Source organism: Gobio gobio, assembly GCF_949357685.1.
Source record: "Gobio gobio genome assembly, chromosome: 2".
Lineage (NCBI taxonomy): Eukaryota > Metazoa > Chordata > Actinopteri > Cypriniformes > Gobionidae > Gobio > Gobio gobio.
The window spans coordinates 34,588,532-34,608,684 of NC_137098.1; the positions used below are offsets into that span (position 1 = coordinate 34,588,532).

Consider the following 20,153-nt stretch of genomic DNA (forward strand, 5'->3'; position numbering starts at 1 on the left):
ACAACAAAGGCCCACTATGACAACCCCCCCCCCCCCCCACACACACACACACACACACCTTTAATGGATCTCACAATCACACTTCCACTCTAAATCAGCCTGTGGTTCTGATTACTCGCATATCACTTTCAGAGGGGGAAAAAAAAAGAAAAGAAACAATCATAAAAACACAAGATGTCTCCCCTATCCATTAGAATAATGTGTCACGTGCCACAGTCAGTCATTGACCTTCCTTCCTCTGTAGCACCCGAGGAAAATGTGAGAGAAACATTTGGATTTAGATAGTAAAAAGCAGAGAGAGAGAGAAGGTAAAATGTGATGACATCATTTGAAAGGCATTAGGCTTTTAAAAATGCGCCCGGGGGGAGCTGATTTCCTTACGCTGGAGCAACACAACACCATCCGGCTGATGCGCACGCTGCACTCTCTCTTTTTTGATTTGGACCGGTGCCATCTTTGTGAACAGTCTGGTTCAGGCGAGTTAATCAATTTGAGGTTTAGTTACACTGCTGAGGCTAGCATTCCGCCGACTGCTAGAAAGTAATCGGAACTCGCAGAATTTATTAACCAAACACCAATTATCATTAAACACCACTGCATTATCCCCTCCTTTTACTACCTGACAAGGACTACTTAATGAAATTTTAGATTAAAGTTATTTAGCCTGCTGATTTATGGTGGCTAAAACTCCTAATGCGGCCCCTTGGCACAGATGCTCGCACAAGCAGTTATTTATTTATTTATTTTAAGGAGTACACCAGGGACCCCGAACCCTCCATGGTACCACCGCAACCAAGTCCTGCCCATGGGAGAGAAAGAAGAAAAAAAAATCTCTCCAAACGTTTGTAAGATTCACTGGATATGAGAGCAAGCCCTCTCGCTTGCAGGCGGTACATGCTGACCTGCGTGTCAATGAGGTAATAAATTCATGGAGGCAAAATAGAATTTAAATAAATAAATAAACACTAAATTCAAAAAGTGTTTACCCCCTTTCTGTTTGTGAGATGAAACAGCCGCAAAATGTGCTACATATAAGGCATGTGGGTAAACAGGGGCACCAGATGTTCTTTGATGTTAATAATGGCATTTATTATTAATATTAATTAGACTGCATTCAGCAATACATTTGGGCCATTTCCAAGTCAATTAAGCAAAATGGCATTCGGGAGATGTTGAAACGACATTTTAAGGCAGGTGTTCGGCAGTCCCCTAATAAAACATTTTTGCTGTGACTGAAAAACAACCCATTTTCAACAAATTCAGTTTTTTCTTGGTCTGTAGGAAAGCAGTATTTTCTCACTCTGAGCGCTTTGTTCGGTTTTTTGGGGGGGGTTCTACATTTGTAGTTAAACGTGAACAGCCTTTCTCTGGAATATACAGCAAAAAAATTTATGTATATATATATATATATATATATATATATATATATATATATATATATATATATATATAAACACACACACACACACACACACATTACATAAAAAAGATAGACCAAATACATTCTATTTTGTATTTTTACACTATGTAATACTCTATTCATTAAAACCAAGTATAAATGTATTCAAGTTAGTGTTTTACGCATTTTTTTTACATTTATTCAAAAAGAATACATAAAAGATGGTAGCAATTAAAACAATAAATTCTATTTGTGAACTATGGTTCAGCTTTTCTTTTTAATAGTCTACTTATTTTCAGCAGTCATCAAGTTTGTCCACACTGATCACAGACACGAAGATAAAGACACCTTTAATTTCACCAAGCTGGTTGCTCACTTAAAAAAACCCACAGTCAAAGTGTTCTCAGGCCATTTCAAGTTTGATTTTGATGTGATATAAAGTGGAGATAATTAAGTGGCTGAGTTTTTTGTTTACCTATTAATTAGTCTTCCCATTAACTTGTCTTCATTCGGGCCAATACCAGAACAAGCACGAACCAAAGGCACTAACCAATCATATCCAACCATAGCGCGATGGAGCCATTGTCCCCTCTCACGTGACTTTACCCCATTCATTTTAATTGCATCCCACAATATTCACCGCACACTTTAGCGGGTCAGTTATAAGTCAATAGGGACAGAGGAGGCACGGTTGGACATTGTTACTTTAGAAAAACGAGTGACTTTTACACTGTTTAATGTCACATTTTATACAATATTTGCAAATTGTTTTTGAGGAGACACTGCCTCCCTTGCTTACTCGGAGGAAACGCCCCTGATATATATAGATATAGATATAGATATATTAGGCATGTGCCGGTATCAAATTTTCATGTTGCGATTAATTGCTGAAGCTTTTATCACGGTATACGGTATTAACACGATATTGAAGTTGCAAAAAAAGTGTTGTCATACTATAACAGGTTTAATATAACAGTTAATAGTTTCTTATAACAAAAGAACCAAACATTTAAATACAATAAAGCAATACACAAAAATGTATAAAGTAAACAAATATTTAAAACAGATTAAGAGCAAAAGAGTTATAAAGAACAATAGGTAACACTTTACAATAATGTCTCACCAGTTAATGCATTAACATTAACAAAGAGCGAATAGCTACATTTTTACAAAAGTTATTCTTCTTTGATAATGTTAGTTTAAAAAAGCAACTCTTAGTGTAAACTCAGGTCCATTAAATAATACAGTTACAACTTTTGATTTTAATAATGTGTTAGTAAATGCTGAAATGTACATTTAACTAAGATTAATACATGCTTTAGAAGTATTTTTCATTGTCAGTTTGTTAATGAATGAACTAATGTTAAATAATGGAGCCTTAAAAGTAAAGTGTGTGATTGAACAAAACGTGTAAAGTGTGTGATTGAACAACAATCAGAACATATTCAAACAATATCTAGGGCATGTAATTTAGTCTAGATTAAAATATAAAATGTTCAAGTTTGAAAATAAATAGCCTTAAGTCTTTAAGTATTAGGTTATGTGATGAGCACCGTATCTTGTTTCCGAGGGTTACCGGGGAAACAGCTGCATTTCTGCTGTTCCGTCAGCGCCCTCTGCTGTCAGAGAGTGAATGTGCACTTCAGCACATCTTCTTCACTCCTTCCGCCATGTGCTCGGCTCATGCACGGTTTGTTTACATCAGTGTGCCTTTCTCTTTGACGTGTTGTTCATTTTAAATGGTTGATGGGTAAAGTATTCTTAAAATGCATTCTAAAAATCGGAATAATTCGTAATAAATAATTATTCACGGTATTTTTAAGTGCCCACGATAACAATATTGTGCATGTTCATTATTGCGGTATATCGTTTTACCGTTTACCGGCACATGTCTAATATATATATATATATAAAGGTCTTTGTTGAAGAAATGCCAAACCAGAGAACAGGTTATCCATCTAATCATCCATCCACACAGTCAAGAGCCAAACTCCACAGTTAATTTCAATAAAAAAAACAACAAAAAAAAACTAATTACTGCCCACATGGCGGCAAAAGATCAGATGGGAAAGCAAGTGTGGGGGAAGCTATGTTGCTTATATAATCCTTATATCCTATGTGTAAGTATAATCACACACACTCAGACACACAAAACAGTTTTAAAGCTCCATTCTCTGTAATCTGGACCATGAAAAAGGGGGCCGCTAGCACATTACCTCCAGCTAGCACTGATTTGGCAAGAGGGTCCTGTGTTTTTTTTAAGCTTGTGGAGGCTCAGCCATACAATGGTACATTAACAATCTGTGCGTTCATTTATCAGCCCATGCGTTTTTGGACTCTGTGTTTATGGCGCAGTGCACTTTTCATCGCTGAAAATTAATGAACATGCCTCTCCTCGCAACAAACATGCACCTGTGCCGCCGTGATGCTAATCACAAACATTTATATTTATTAGCGGCAGCCTGAGTGAAAGTAGGATTACAAGAGGAGGAGGAAAGATTGTCCTTTTTCTGCTTTGTGAACAGAATGCCGCATTTCTCTCTCTCCCTCTCTGTCTCTCCCTCTCTTTCTCTCTTTTTTAGAGCACATTTGTTATGCCTGCCGGCAGAAGGGTCAGGTGAAATTAAGCTTTAAGTATTCTCTCTCCGACTGTAAGAAGTTAGAAATCTTCCTCGACTTAACATGCTTGACGAATTCCTCTCCACCAATAACATCAATAGTTCAATAGTTTAATGGGCGACATAAAGCACAAGAAATTCGACATGAATAGGAACTTGGCCAAGTCACGCGTGGCTCAGTCACAACTGAAATCTGATGAATGCATCTCAAGTTCCTCAAGACGTGCCCTTCACAAACACCAAGCATCATGCACCAACACAACAACACGATAGAGTCTCAGGAGGTCAGAGAGGTGAAAGTGGCAGAATTGTGCAAATGAGCCACATTGACAGCACTCTTGACTGAAGAAACCCTCTCCCTCCCTCCCTCTCTCCCTCTCTCTCTCTCTCTCTCTCTCTCTGTCTATCTCTCCTTCCCTCCCACCATCAGTGACAGAAGGTGCGCCTCTCCCTCTTTAAAGGCTATGCCTCTGTCGAGCTGAGGGAACAGGAATGGTGCCATAAGTTTCCGCCTGGCACTCACCCATCTTTGTTTGCTCCTCTCGAGTTGCTTTCAGGCTTCAAAGAGCAGCAAATTAAAAAAACGAGGGGGAAAAAAAAGAATGAAAGAAAAGAAAATTAAGATAAATAAATTAATAAATACGCACTGAAAAGAAAGTGAAACCCGGGCTGCTGAGGAGGCAGTGAGGTCTCACTAACTTTATTATTCTGCAAGGTGATCACAGCATGCAGGGGGATAGGAGAGGGACTGCCATGACCACTGCTGGCCTGACGCATGAGAGGAGACGTTCTGCCATGTTCAGAAGCCTTAGTGAGCTTGTGAGGGCCCTGAGGGTGGGCATCTTATTACAAGCCCCACTTCAGTAAGGCTGGCTGCTCTTAATCGTGGTAAATATTCATTGGACGCCCACTTTTTTTCTGTAAAATGGGCAACTTTATCATTAGTGAAGCCTGGGTGGATGCTGTCTGTTCAGGGCTACTGTGTTCTCTATGGTTAAACTGTGAGAAGGGGGACAGTATGATGCAGAAATTATACGTGATGGGACAGTTCATACATAATTTTTTTTTAATTCGGTCATCTTTTACTCACTTAAAAAAAATGCCTTTCAAAAGTATTTTGGATTTATGGATTTATTTATTTCGTAGGTCTTCTAAAGAGAGAGCAAATGATGACAGAATTGTATTTCTCTTTAATTACAAGTTATTATTTTCAAAAGCATTTTGCATGGCCAAATATATAAGAATCTATTCTGAATTGTAAAGAATCTAAAGAAAGAAAAGACAGAAAGAAACTGTTGTGGAGCTAAACAGCCTTTCGTGCATTACTTAAGCACGACACTGTACCTTTAAAACTCTTTCAGGGTAGAAAAAAACCCCCTCCTCGCCTGACATTGATTTCCTATTCATTTTTCCACCCGACCAAATCAACAACAAGTACACCAGGCAATCATAAAGCTGACTTACACATCCCTTTACAGCACCTTCTAAATCCATTAGCATCCCTCTAAAGCCATACGCTTTGAAAAGCCATTCCTCTATCGCTTTCATTAATGAGAATTAAAACAATACTGATGTACTTGACGATATTAGAGAAATTACCATATGGATGGTCTGATCAATAACAACATTACCAAACTAGACATCCACAAAGACTGACACTATGTGAAGTATGTAATGTGAAGATGATGAATTACACACAGGACAACATTAAAGGTTTTTCCCCATCTTCACGTATCGCTTTAACCAAAAAACTGCATCTTGACAGGAACTGTAAAACGTGGCTTTTTCGCCTCAGCCACATGGACTATAAATTGCGCGGTCAAGGACATCCCCGCTTTTACTCTTATATGCACTTGTCCAGTGTCTTGGAAAATGAAATAAAAAGATTTATCATGCCGCCCTAAACACAGGAGAGTCTCATGACTGAGCAACTCCATCAGAATACATTTCAAAATGCTGAGAGCTGGGCAGAGAAGCTTTAAAACTGTCCCTCCCCCTCAAGGTTACATCATCCATCAAAAATAGCATTGGATATCTTTTATTTAACCCACATTAATCTGAGTGAGATGTCTGAATGAAGTCTGAAAGAGTAATTTTAGAAGAAAAAAATATCTACAAACATCCAGGCAGGATGAGAGATGTCGGAACACAGTCTGTGGAGCTAAACGGATATTAACAGGGTCAATGACGTGATGATGAATTTTTTTTTTTTTTTTTTTCCTAGCTATTTAAGAAATACATCTTGAATACGCATCTTCTATAATATGCATGTTTATCATTTTCTCAGTTTGGTATTTTTGTGGACATAAAATAAAAAAGTCAAAAAACTGTCCTGAAATCATAAAGAAGAATGATTTTTAGGAAAATCACTGCTAATATTTAAGAAAAAAGAAAACCTTTTGTCTCCCAAATCAAGACATATTCAGAATAAATAAACCGAACTGGACTCATTCAGACCCTCATGGCTGCGTATCAAGGTCAAGAAGTCTCTTAAAATAATATGACATTTTTTTGACAAAAGAGGTTTGGTTCTGGTTGTAAAATGTCACATTGTGTGATTTCACAAAATTATTATATTTATAAATGAATATTTTTGTACATGTGTAAAAAAACCTGTTTAACCATTTTAAAACCATACCATATGTTCGACAAGCATCCACACAATTCTGACATCACGTATGGCTCATTTATATTTACGCCTTATTTAATTTTGCTCCTCTCTTTCTCTTCGTCATCCTTTCACTGTTGACTCTTTCTACAACTCAATCGTTCCAGTTGACGGTGCGTCACCCCTCACACATGTCAGTGAGAAAGCCTGCTCCCATCTCCTCCACAGACCAAATGTTCATTTGTTATGAAGGTCATTGACAGAGAGCAAGAATCACCATTGAGGAGCTAACAATTTGCCATTTCAGAAAACTGCTACACTGATGACTCAACTATTAATAGACTTCCCCCTCTTATATGACTAAAGCTATTCTGGTGATTGCACAGGCCACAGAAAAAAATGGAGCCTTATGTCTTCATTTCACTGTCTGTTATCTGAGGAGAGATATCTGACATTTGGAGCAAATTAATGTGAACCTATGCCCTACGAAAATGACGAATACCCATGACAGGATATTGAAAATTAAATAACATTGTTACCGAGAGAAGAGCTTCAGATGCCTTGCTGCCCTATTCTTGAGTTTTTTTCTTCTTCCTTTCTCCTTTTTTTTCCCCGATCCACACTCGCATCTTTAAAAGACTGTGTTTGTACAATACCACCAACACGCTGTCACTTAAGCACGACCCTAGATTCCATTACAAGGATTCGATGTTTACAGCTAAACAATAACAGTTTATTTCAAAACTCATTTACTGGCAAGCTCGCTGTTGCCAGGGCATTCAGACATACGTGTCTGTATTTGTCTGAGCGCACAATCATTTAGGCTTATGCTATTTTAGTCCAGCAACCAGCATTTGCTTTTTTTTTTTTTTTTTTTTTGCTTTCTTTTTTTTTTTTTAGATCCGTGTTTCTGGAATGAAGCATAGACTTTGGAATCCTTTATCTACAGAGGCTCAAAATCTCAAGACTAATTACAAATTAATCTGAATCTGTACATCTGAAATAAGAGGGCAATAACTCAGCGTAATAAGATCTATCTTTTATATATTTATAAATAGCTTCACATAGTTTGGTCCGAAGAGCGAGAAGCGTGACATAATTGCTTGTCGTCTACACCCATATGGGGACATTGGGGCTAGAGATTGTGAATATTAATAATTGATCATTAGCTTGATATGTGTGAGTGAGCTCAAGTTTGGCTTTCAGAGTTGACTAGCTCCATTAGGAGTCGCTCCTGGGGCCGCAACGACTCCGCTAGAAGGTCACGAAAGTCACTGCGGCATCTCTGGTCTGCTACCGCTATTAGCGCGAAAGTGTTTTAAGCGCTAACTACAAGGTTAACCTTTCCACAAATCATTGTACATCAGGTTGACATAAAACCTCAAAGACACAAAAGACTATCCGATGCACACACAAAAAAAAAAAACCTCTTGACCTGAAAATACCCCCCACCCAATCTTCAGCCAGGGTCTGGCGTGCTCCCCCAGCAGGGGAACCTCTGGGCACCTTGACTTTTGTTAACTGCTTGTGGCACGAGCTGAGGAAATGGGTCATTAAATGAAACGAGCCAGGGCCAACCTCCCAGACTCCCAGAACTGTTTCCAATCAGATTGCTTCCTTTAACAGGAGCCAGAATCTCACACAGCATTAACGTCATTAGAGCCACCCCATCCACTGCCCCCCTCTTCTCCGCCCCCCCTTCCGAAGGCACCAGAAGGCACTAACATGGATCTCCCCGCTTTGGTAAAGGGCAGACACCTTGTTGTTGGGGCAAATGCTTCAAATGCTATCCGCAGCTCACAGGCACTGCAGGATGTCAGACACTCGATTGACATCCCCTCATCTCTCTCTCTCTCTCTCTCTCTCTCTCTTACTCCCACCCATTCACAAGCAGGTCTTCGCAAACAAATCTTAGACACTGAAAGCTTGCGTGCCAAGGCTTTTCTGATGAGGCCCTATATTTACACACCTCAAAATAGAATTAGCCGGAGCTGCCAATCAAAGTTTAAAATATGTAACCGAGAAACACATTATTTACAGCGCTCGAACTCGCCGCGCACTTGTTGCCTCCCCGTCTGTGTATTTCGCTTCTCCCCTTCATTCCGGGAAACAAGATAAATGAGCGACGCGCATCTCCCGCACCTGTCCCAGCATCCTGCTCCTCTCCAGGGTGATAAGGGATTTCATTAATGGCAGAGCATTTGGTCTGAAGGAAACATAATTGCTCGGCTGCTGCCGTCGCTGCCTCTGATGACGCCCTTATTTCCCATCATCCTTTGCTCTCGACTGTTAAGTGATCATCATATCAACAGAGAAGTGGGTGCAAGGTTGAGATATCGACACTCTGTGGTCATGTTGAAAAGCAAACACGGGCGTGGTGCAGAGAGAGAGAGCGAGTGCTGAAAAGGGAGGAAGGGGAGGGGGAGAAATGGACGGATGAAGTGTGGTAACAGAATGACAGTGGATGTGAGCGATAAGATCAATCGGGAAAGATCACAGCATTCGGTAATGATTTAAGCGCCCAGACCGCTCCCTCTAATAGTCCTTGATGGATAACTGTATGAGAGATACATAATTTTTTGACTTGCCATTTACACAGCATTGCACCTGAAAGCCGGGTGGAATAATAGACAGTTTAAAATGTCAGGGAACTAACTAAGAAAGAGAGACGGATCGGCCGGCGGAATCTTAATTAGGAAACCCGGCTAATGGCCCTGGCAGCTCGAGGGGGAGGGGTTGGGTAGAGGAAGTGCTGCTCTGAAACAGACAACACTTCCCGGCAATGCTTTGGTTCAATCAGCCAAGGCCTCTCCTTCTCGTTTGTAGTCCATCGTTTCTGCCGTTTCTCGCCTCGATAGGCTGACCAGTCACATTGCAAATATATATCTAGTTGCGAAGCCCATCAAGAATATGCGCTGTCTGGAAAGGCATGTATAGGATTTACCTATCTGTCCCAGAGCAGACCTGCGTGTTGAGCTGAAGCCAGCAGCACATGATTGTGTTAATTAATCTGCCATTGTAAGCAGGGGGAACAGCTGCAGAGGCTCTCGTGGCTGCGTTGTCAAAGCAAAACAATGCCGTGTTAAGCTTCCCCCACTGAATCTTCCCATTACAAAAGCGGCTCCAACACAGGGGCTAAATTCATAAAACCCACAGATCAATTTTTACCAGCACTAATGTCTGACCTTTAAAGGGAAAAGGGTTTTAACATGCTTAATTTCGGCTTGAAATATGGTCAGATATGTGATACCTAGGATTTGGGCCAATTCCCTGGGCTTTGAAAACAAACAGATTGAGAGAAAGGGGTGAGCAGAAAAAGAGGGCTTGAGAGAGAGAGGGAGAGAGAGAGAGAGAGAGAGGAAGATGGGAGCTAAAGAGGTCTGATCTCTTAAACAGGGACAAACAGAAGAGCACCAGGATTCACCAGCTGAGCGCTGGTATTTTAAAACAATACGTCTAACATGATTAGGAGGCAGCCATCGATCTCTGTTATGTGGATTTAATTTACAAGTGAGGGGGAAGGGGTGGGTGGAGGGTGGAGGGTGAGGAAGGGCTGTTTGCGCACACAAATTCCATGACAGAACCGGATGCATCCCTAAAAGGCGAGCGTGCAGCGTGGGTGGAGATCAGGAAAGGTGATGCTACTGAAAAAAGCGGTCAAAAAACTCAAGACAAGTCAAATATTGCAACAATGATGCCCATAATGTATTCATCCATCATAAAAATAAGACGACTATGTTTGTGGATGGTTGTAACATAGGGAATATTTCACCCACAAATATAAGTTTTATCATAACTTACTCAGCCTCATGTCATTTCAAACCTGTAGGACTTTTTCTTCAGTGAAAACAAGACAAAAGTCAGTCTTGAAACGATCTTCTTGAATGTTAACTCTGAAAAATAAAGGTTTGAAAAGGGGGTGTAATGCTATAGAAAAACATTTTTTTTAATTAATTATATATATATAAATCTGATTAAACTTTTTTCATAATATCATGCAACCATATGCAGATAAAGAACCTTTATTTTTGTGAGTGTTCCACAGAACACAGTAAGTCATACAGGTTTGGAATGATGACAATTTTATTTATGGGTGACTATCCCTTTATCAAAAAATATAAAAATAAATAAATAATTCAAATAGGCTGGGAAACACTACAGAAAAATGCATACAGCAAGGGCTAACATAAACATAACAGTTTAGTGTGCAGTTGTCAACTTATTAGAAATTTTGTTCAGTCTTTGTAGGTACAGTAAAAAGGGGAAAGTAGTGTTTTTTTTGTTGTTTTTTTACATTTATGTGAAACGTTTGGAGAAGACATTATATACTGTATCAAATTAAACAAGAGTGTATCTTCTGATTTAGATGATACCAGTTCAGTCATTTAACTTGCATTAACCTGATCACAAACCAAATTATAAGCCAGAAGTGAAATTGAACGATGGTCATGTTCAGTATTAAAACCATCACAACCATTTAGTCTCCACTACTCCTGTAAGAGAAACATGTCTGAGTGCTGTAAAAGAGCTGTGCAATTATTAACATACCTTTTTCTTTTTTTTTACTCATCATTAGGGGATAATTTCATGAAAGGTTGTGCTAGGGCCAGATAAACAGAATGAGATGCACGAAGAAAAAAAATAGTACGCTGAGAGCGAGAGACATTACATATGTGTGTATGGCGGGAGGAACGAGGGCTCTGTGGGCTATTTCTGTCAGGGACACTGAAGGGGTTAGACAAACAAAGTGTTTGAGGGGAAGATTGTGGCGAGATTCTCTGGAAGCTCTGTAGGGGGGAAAGATGGCACTCTGCTGCTTTCTGGTTTCCAAAGAGATGGGGATACGACGCAAAAAAACTCATGGTGCTCCCTGGACCTCAACCCACTCTGCAGTGGGAGACCGTCTGTTTCTGCAAAGCTCCTCCAAAAAGCCCACCAAGAGTGTCCTGCTTTTAAAGGGACAAAGTCTGAGGGTGGTGGTGGTATCAGTTCAGCCAACATTCCCTCAAGGATGTGGCATGGCGAGAGGGTGAACCTGTTCGAAAAGCAGACGCATTGAAGGTTGAAGTGAGAATATGGCCATAAAGCTGATGTGAGTGTAACATTAGTTCTCTTGTGCAACTATCAGCATAACGGGATTCATTACGATTTAATTTCATATTTCCATATTGCTTCGTTTGAAAGTGCAATTAAATGAAATATTAAAAAAGATCTATTCAAACGGAGCAGGCAAATATTCAAACGGCTGTTTGATGTTGCTACAGTGAATTCTTAACTTAACACTGATATTTGTCTCGCTGTGTAAGTGAGAAACAATACTAGTGAGCAGTGGCTGATAAATGAAAGCAGAATGTGCGGCAGCTCTTGTGAGTGTGTGAGCTTGGCAGAGACACACTAAAGGGAAATTTTTCTGAAGGCTTGCAGATGGAGAACGGTGACATGGTGTGAACACGCGTCTCCAAAGTGTCGCTCGCTCACGCATCTCACCTGTCCGCCACGCTGCATCACAGAGAGCCATCAGATGTTCAACTTACCGCTACAGTAAGCATGAGATAAGAAAAGCCTGTCTGTTAGTGCTAACGGCACGCCGTACTTTTCAACACCGTTAGCTACGTTTAGGCAACGTTGGGCAACCTTTCGACGATGATTCATTATCATGTCTCGTGCAAAGGGGATGGAGATTTGACGTCGAGACTCTCAATGGCTGTGCGCAGAGGAACGGCTTTTTCACAATGCTAGCTGTCAGAATTATTTGGAATCAGGATGCGTCGACTTAAGATTCCTGCCTACATTCATTTAGTTGTCGATGGTGCTGGTGTCTTACTGTGCTGAGCCTAGCAGGGTGTAAAAATAAACTTTATGGAAATAGACATGCATTGACATAGTGCCATGTTCAGACTGCGAGCAGCTTGTGTCTCATGAACATAATCCAGAAATGTCCTCCAAACTTTTTCTCTCTCTAAAGTTCAAGTTGCTCCTCTTCATCCCCTCTTTCTCTTGTTTTGCACCACAACAGACTAAACTGGTCTTCTCGAGACTCGCTAGATACCCATGAAATGTGAGGATCAGAGAGGGAGAGTTGAAGACGAAATGAGAGAAAGCCAGATTTGACATTCTTTCCCGAATCCCCATCTCTACGTCTTACAGGAAATACCTGTTTCTGGCAGAGGAAGTGCTTCAGTGGCAAGATTACACCTCACCTGCACCCTGAGCCAGGAGAGGTGGCATTTGGGCGATCCGTCCCCAGTGAGGGGCTCAGCCTCGGTTTAGCCACGCTGAGGGAGCGGGCTGAGGCCCCCGCACGCAAAACCAGCGCTAAACCTGTGTCCTGAGGGGAACGCAGGCGCAACTTTTCACGCACTGGGCCTGCGTGGTGTCGAGTGAATCTCTAAGCCCGCGGTACTAAATCACGAGCTGATATTGTTTTTCTTATTTTGTTATCTGTAATATGTCAAATCTGTCACAATGCCCAGAGTCTGTTCACAACATCACATCTTTTCCATAACGTCTCGAGTGAGAATCCCCCGGGAAAAGTTTGCTGAATCGTAAAAAGGATATTATGCGCTTTGGAGAGAATGAAGGGACATGTGATGGAAGCCAAATGCAGACTGATACGAACACCTTTAGCAATACAACAACATAAAGAAAACTTGTTTAAAGGGGTAGTTCACCTAAAAATGAAAATACTGTCATCGTTTACTCGCCCTCATGTCGTTCCAAACCTGTATGACTTTCTTTTCTTCTGCGGAACAAAGAAGAACATTTTTTTGTCCGTTCAATGGAAGTCAAATCCAAAATGAACGCTGAAACCCATTGATCTTTTTTATTTGTGAGTAAATGATGACAGAATTTTATATATATATATATATATATATATATATATATATATATATATATATATATATATATATATTGCATCATTATCCGAATCTGAACTGTACAGTTCTCATTCTTACAGTTTATCAGTTTGACAATCTAAGAACGAAAATAAAGCAAAATTCCAGTGACCTTGGTAAAAACCAAAGCCTAAATGATCGTGAATGTGTGAGGTTAATGATGCCCATGTGTTTCCTTATGTTTGGTAGAGAGCAGGGAAATCACAGATGTAATGTTTTGCACTGTTCTTTAGTTCCTCTACCGTGAATTAAGAGTGTTTGCTAGTTTGTAAACAAACTGTGCTAACAGCTCTTTTCACATGAAAGTTAAACTCAAATAACATATGTTCTTAACAAAAACAATAGGTGTTAACCATCTAAATTGCAATCGGGGTAGATCTTACACAAACAAACACCAAGCTTTGTTTCCAAGACAACTAAAACAATGCGAGATGCTGCCACTTCTTGCTTTGCTTCACGTGAAGCGCCGTTACCGAGACTGTGGGAGTCTGTGAGCAAATGCCTTCCTTTGTGGCAGGCTGCATTCGGTCAAACCAATAAAAAGAAACGCATGTGCTGATGGGAAATCAAACTATTTCCCTGTGTAATGCGAACAATTGAACTTTCACTTTGCCTAGTGTTATTTTCTTCTCGCTTTTTTAATCTCTCTAGCTCTCGCTCTCTTTCTTGTTGTATTCCCGAGCAGCAAAATGAATTCAACTCCAAACCTAATTAATCCACAAAGGTTTCATGTCTTAATCCCCAAAGTCAAGGGGGTTATTGTCCTCACAAATGAGGTCAATGTTTCTCCCTGTGGAAATACGGGAACAGCAGTGAGACTGATAGAGACGGAGGGAAAGAGAATAAGAGTGAGAAAGCCAGAGCTGAAACTTACAGTAGGAGTTCTGAAGAGGGTGACACAGGCTACGCAAATAGGGTTAGAGGTGCTGGATTGTATTTTTAATTATCTCGGTTTGGCCCAGAAACTGCTCAAGAAGAATTTTAGACATACTGTACATACATACATATGGAAACAAAGGTTTGTTCGAAAGGTTTGTTAAACTGATACTACCTTGAACGTTGTAGCATTAGCAACCTAGATCAATTCGAAATTTGAACTTTAGTCTTTAATGCAAATGCGTAGAGACGGATACGCAAAACAACAAAATGAGGAGTTCGCAACCTCCTCTTTTAAGGGAAACATGAGAAGACCCAAGACATCTGCTATCTGATGCTAAGTATGATACTGTAAAGAAAGAGGCTAAGAATAAAAAAGACAAAAATTGAAACGTAACGTAAAGGCACAATTTCAAATTGGCGGAAAAAAAAGAAAAAGGACCACCACACACAGAACAAAGAGCTGCTTCTTCTACCCACACTGGTTGCAGTGAAGAGGGGGCTCTGTATGAACCCAACATACAACACAGGCTCATTAGCAGGAGCTCCGCTGTTTATGATTACCCATAATTACCAGCACTCGAACGAGACCTAAGAAAAAAAAAAGGAAGGAAGAGAAAAAAAAAAAAAAAACGAAAGAGAGAAAAACAATGTGACTGTAGCCTTGTTACAGGCATTTTCATTTCAAAGTTCTTTTAAAGCTGGAGAAATGAAAGCGGTTTACATTGTCATCCCTACCGCTGTGCTTGACACTTTAGTTTAAACTGACAGTGGGAATTAAAATCTGTAAATGGCTTTTATTTTTGATGCACAATGTATGAATCAGCTGTCAAACTCAGTGTTTGTTGATTTTTATCGGGAGGGTTATTACATTTTGAGAATGTGACAATTAAAAAGCCCTCGATCATTCCATAACTTTGCCTCAGGGTGCTAATCTACAGAGTAGGAGCAGGGAGAGAAGGAGGCACATAGGCTGTGGTGTAAAACGGATTCCCAATCAATCGGCAAAAGCCAAACAAACCCTGGTCATGCGCATTTCTTCAAAAACGAAGTTTGACAGTAGATGTGTTGGAATGCAGCTGCCATAAGTGTAGTGTCATGGCTGATTGTGGCTATGATGGGTCTCGGCGGGTCTCGGGGTTAACCTCAGGCCACTGGAGCGCTGCAGGATTGGACATAACTGGATAATGACACGGGACACAACAGATCAAGATGCTTGTGCACTAAATTGAGCGTGTTTTCACAGACAGGTCAAAGCGCTGGTACCTGCTGCCGCCACAGCTGTGAGCCAGAAAGGTCTGATATCTGTTTCCCCTCTCCGCTTGCAGAGGATATACAGAGGAGAAAAAAGATTTAAAGGGGAAAAAAGGCACAATTGTTTATTGATTTTATAATAGGCTTAATGGCAGAGAAATAAAGTGGAGGTCAGTAAGAGAGCTCAAATGTGAGGAAATGACATGACAAACAACAGCCTACCGGAGCTGACAACAGTTGTTCTAACAAAACATTCTTTCTTTCTCTTTCTTTCGCATTTTCCCCTTCCTTCCTTTCTTTATTCCTTCCTTCTTGTTTTTCTTTCAAGTTTATTCTCATTTTTTTTCCTTCCTTCTTTGTTCTTTTGCTTTCATCTTTCCTACATTTTTAGTTTTCTTTCTCATTTATTGTTTGTAATATTTCTTCCTTCCTCGTTCTTTTCTTTTTTCCTTCTTTCCTCATTATTTTCATTTTACTTTCTGTCCTCATTCTTTCCCTTCTTTTATTTGTTCCTTTTTGTTATTTCTCATTTATTATTGTCATAAATTTTTCTTTTCCGTTTAATCCCTTCCTTGTTCTTCTTTCTTTTCCTTCCTTCCACCTTTTCTTTTCCATTTGTCTTGCCTTGTTCTTCTTCCTTACCTTTTATTTCTTGTTCTTTTTTATTCCTTCCTTTATCATTTTTCCTTAGTCCCTTCCTTTCTTTCTGTTTTTTGCCTTCCTTCTATCTTGCTTTTCATTTTTCTTTTACCTTTTCTTGTTTTCCCCCTACATTAAGTTTTTCTGTCTTTCTCATTCTTTTCTCAATTTTATGTTCTTTCCTTCCTTCAGTTTTCTTTCTTTATTGCTTTACCATCCATCCTACCTTCTTTTGGTCTTATTAATTTCCTTCTTTCCTCTTTCCTTTCCTACTTTATTCTTTTCCTTCCTTCCTTCCTTCCTTCCTTCCTTCCTTCCTTCCTTCCTTCCTTCCTTCCTTCCTTCCTTCCTTCCTTCCTTCCTTCCTTCCTTCCTTCCTTCCTTCCTTCCTTCCTTCCTTCCTTCCTATGTTCATCACTCCTGTACTCTTTTAACAGCTTTAGGAATGATCCCTATAGACATTTAAGGCACTTTAAGAACAATATCATATATCTGGGCTGTTTGCACTGCGAGACATAAAATGAAACCTGATCGTATTTTCCAGTGTGTGAGCTATAATTTTACAGTTTGTGGCTGTATGTATCAGAGTGTCAAAACATTAAATGTGAATTTGAGTCGTTCTGTGTGGCAAAAGTCAAGGCAACAGCAGGTAAACAAAGATAATATCAAAACTCTATATCAATAAGTCAACTACACCTCAATCACAAGTGATTGTGTAAAATGGGAAGGATTCTAAAGACAGGGTCATTTCATGAATTGAAGTGCCCAGCAATGTTAGGACACACAAAGCCCTGATCAGATTCTCCTATGATGGAGGAGCAGCATGATGCTGTGTGTGTGTGTGTGTGTGTGTATATAAGTGTGTGTGTTTGAGCGTAGATCAGTGTGTATGCGTATGGCCTGATATATGGATGATAACACTAATTAGCTCATTTTGTTTGGGGCACAACACTCATTAAAAACCCAGTGGGACCATTAACGTTACCGTCCCTCCAAAATGCTGCAACCGCCATATTAATCTCCCCAGCTCTCACTCCTAATGGCGACCGCTTCAGGTTGGGTTGCAGAGTAAAATAAATAAGAGAAATGCAAGAAATGTGCACTCGCAAATATTTCTTTATTTCGCTTTTCTTCTGCAAGAGACACCCCCCTCCTCTCCCGTCAATTAATATCCATTAATAGTGAAATTCACAAACACGTTCTCTCCCAGCACCAATTACTCTATGTACCTTCTGCTCAAGGCTAAACTCCGAAACGGTGTACGCATAAGGATGCGGGATTCACCCGTGCCGCTTTTGACAGTGTTTTCAGCCTTATGCGGTAATGTACCCATAATTCCAGTGCTTCGCCGCAGCTTGCGCTGCCATAAGGCACCACTTACGGCGAGACAGCAGAGTCTGATATCTCAGGCCTGTTAGGATTAGGAGAGTAGACGTAGCATCCTGCTAATAGACCGAACGCGGAAGCCGAACTCTCGAGGGTCGGTCACGCGGAATCTTTAATGTGTCTGCTTTTCGCACCATTTTTCAAACACCACAACCTGTTCGGGGATTTTCGTTCAGCTGCGCTTTACAAGAGACCCGCATTGCGCGCTATCAAAAATCAAGTCACAGTGCATGGCAAGCATCCATTCGTAAAAGCCTTCCAGAAACGTACTATCCCCTTCCGGCCAGCAAAGAGAATGTGGCAGTTTGCGCTAACTGAGAGCCCGCTCCTCGACCGAGTCGGGCCTGGATGGTGGAGGGTGAAAAGGCTAATATTCTCCATCTCCAAGCTGGATATTAGGAGTGTTGATGAGATCTATGAGTTTGCCATTTGCCCGTGGAGCGCCGAGGCTGCGGCAGAGCCGGGTACCATATGGCTGGTGAGAGATTTCCTCCCTCTTTTCCCCCTCTCTGCGCCTGACAGCTGGATGCCTGCTAACAGGGGACGAGGAGCTTGGCAGCTGCAAGCTGAGAGCAATGCTTTGATGCCGTGCCTCGCAACTAACGCAAACTTTCTACAGGTAGGTGAGGGGAGGATAAGACGTATAGACGGCGAGTGTGAGAAAGGGGCAAGAGGGAGATGGTGTGCCAAGAGAACGGGGAGGAGTGAAAATGCTTCTGGGAGCACATTAAAACGTACAGCTGGCAAGTACAAAAGTGAAAGAGCTTTTTTTTTATATTTTTCTCTTTTTTTCTCTGAGTCAAAGGGGCTTTCATCATCTGAAAAAAGCTTCCTTTGGAAACAATGATGCAGGTATGAGGATGTTTTGAAGAGAATGAATAAAACACTTCATCTCCTCTTTTGCTGTTTTAATCAATGCAGAATAAAAGGCAGCTGGTAGTACATCGAATTTCACACGATAGAGAAGCTCTACGTAGAAATTGGAATTGCTAGATTGAAGAGCGAACGCAATGATGTTGTGTTTTTCTTTGGGGGGGTCTGGGTTGGTTGGGGTGGTGATGATTTAAGTGTCTCTGCGTGGAAGGAAATGGATAGTTCCACCATGCTGATGAGTCAAATGTCCCTCCTTTGGGGGAGCTTGTCAGCCCTCTCCTGTGAGAATGGAGAGGGGTAAAGCATAGACATACTCCAGTGAAGATGCCACAGTGCCCTCCACTCCAGATCAAATAACTCACCTCTTATTAATCACGAACCGCTCACTCTAAACAGGAGGTAGTCATCTTCAAAGAGCCACTTACTGTCACTGTCAGCGGTCACAAAACAATGTGGATGCCCGCTTTAGTTTGTGAGAAACTTACTACACCAAAGCATTACATCTAAAAATGTGGCATGAAATCTGCAAAAAGCTGGGGAAAATACGTTTCTATACAACAGGACAGCACAGATTGGCTGCTGTCAAGTCGTCCAGGTGGTTGTGGCATATTGGTGATAGTGAAGGAGAGTCCCAAACCTGCGCTAAGAGCGCTAAACATTAAATAATTAATTTAGTCATTCATTAATACAGTCAATTGCACATTCATTCAAACTTTATTTGGAAAATAAAGACAGGAGGAGAAGAAAAAAAGTAAAATGTTTCCCCAGCTAAATAACTAAAAGTGTGCCTTATGTGGTAACATCTAAATTATCTGGCTTTATTCAAGTCAAAAATATGATTTAATTTGACTGAATCAACCTGACTATTATGTTAAACCAACAAGTCATTTTTAAGGGTTAGATCAGGTAATAAGGTGATAATGGCACATTTTCAATTTTATCTAGAGTGGAGAAAAATCCTGATCAAGATTATTCATGATGAAAAAAACGACTAATTTGTCAGCTTGATGTAGTCGGTTTTAGAATAATGTTTGACATGCAGAGTTAATGTAGATTACCACATGAACCATATGTTTAGGTTACCTGAGGGGGGAAAAAAACTTTTTACAAAGTAGGCAGACAGATTTCAAGAGTTTGACATTAAAGCCCATTTTATAAATCTTACAAATCATCTTAAAAAATGGTATTGTGTATGATTCATCCATGTATGTTTCATTTATTTGTATTATTTTGTATTGTTTTTACCTCATAATGTTTCACTAAAGTGTCAACGCAATCTTCCAGTGAAAATGACAAACTCAACAAGCGATGAATAGAATCAAGTCGCCACACGTTTTTTCTTTTTAATAATCTGTTATACTTGTTATACATCACAGAACAGAAGAACTATGCTGCTACTTCCATTGCATTGCAGCCTCATCGTGTTGCTAAGCTAATGGTGCAATATATTAAAAAATCATAATAGGTAGCATATACAAATATTGTGTAAAATAAGTTTTAATTACACTAAATTATTTTATTTATACTTTTAAGCATTAAATTAATTTTAAGTATAATTATAATATAAAGTCTTGGATGCAGCGATTTTAGAACTTAGCATAAGT

General features: G+C 40.1%; 1 protein-coding gene across 1 annotated transcript in view; it reads right to left on the minus strand.

Annotated features, from left to right (window-relative positions):
- Nucleotides 1–20,153, minus strand: part of znf536 (zinc finger protein 536) — a 101,287-nt gene that overhangs the window by 63,638 nt on the left and 17,496 nt on the right. The gene's annotated exons all lie outside the window — the stretch shown is intronic.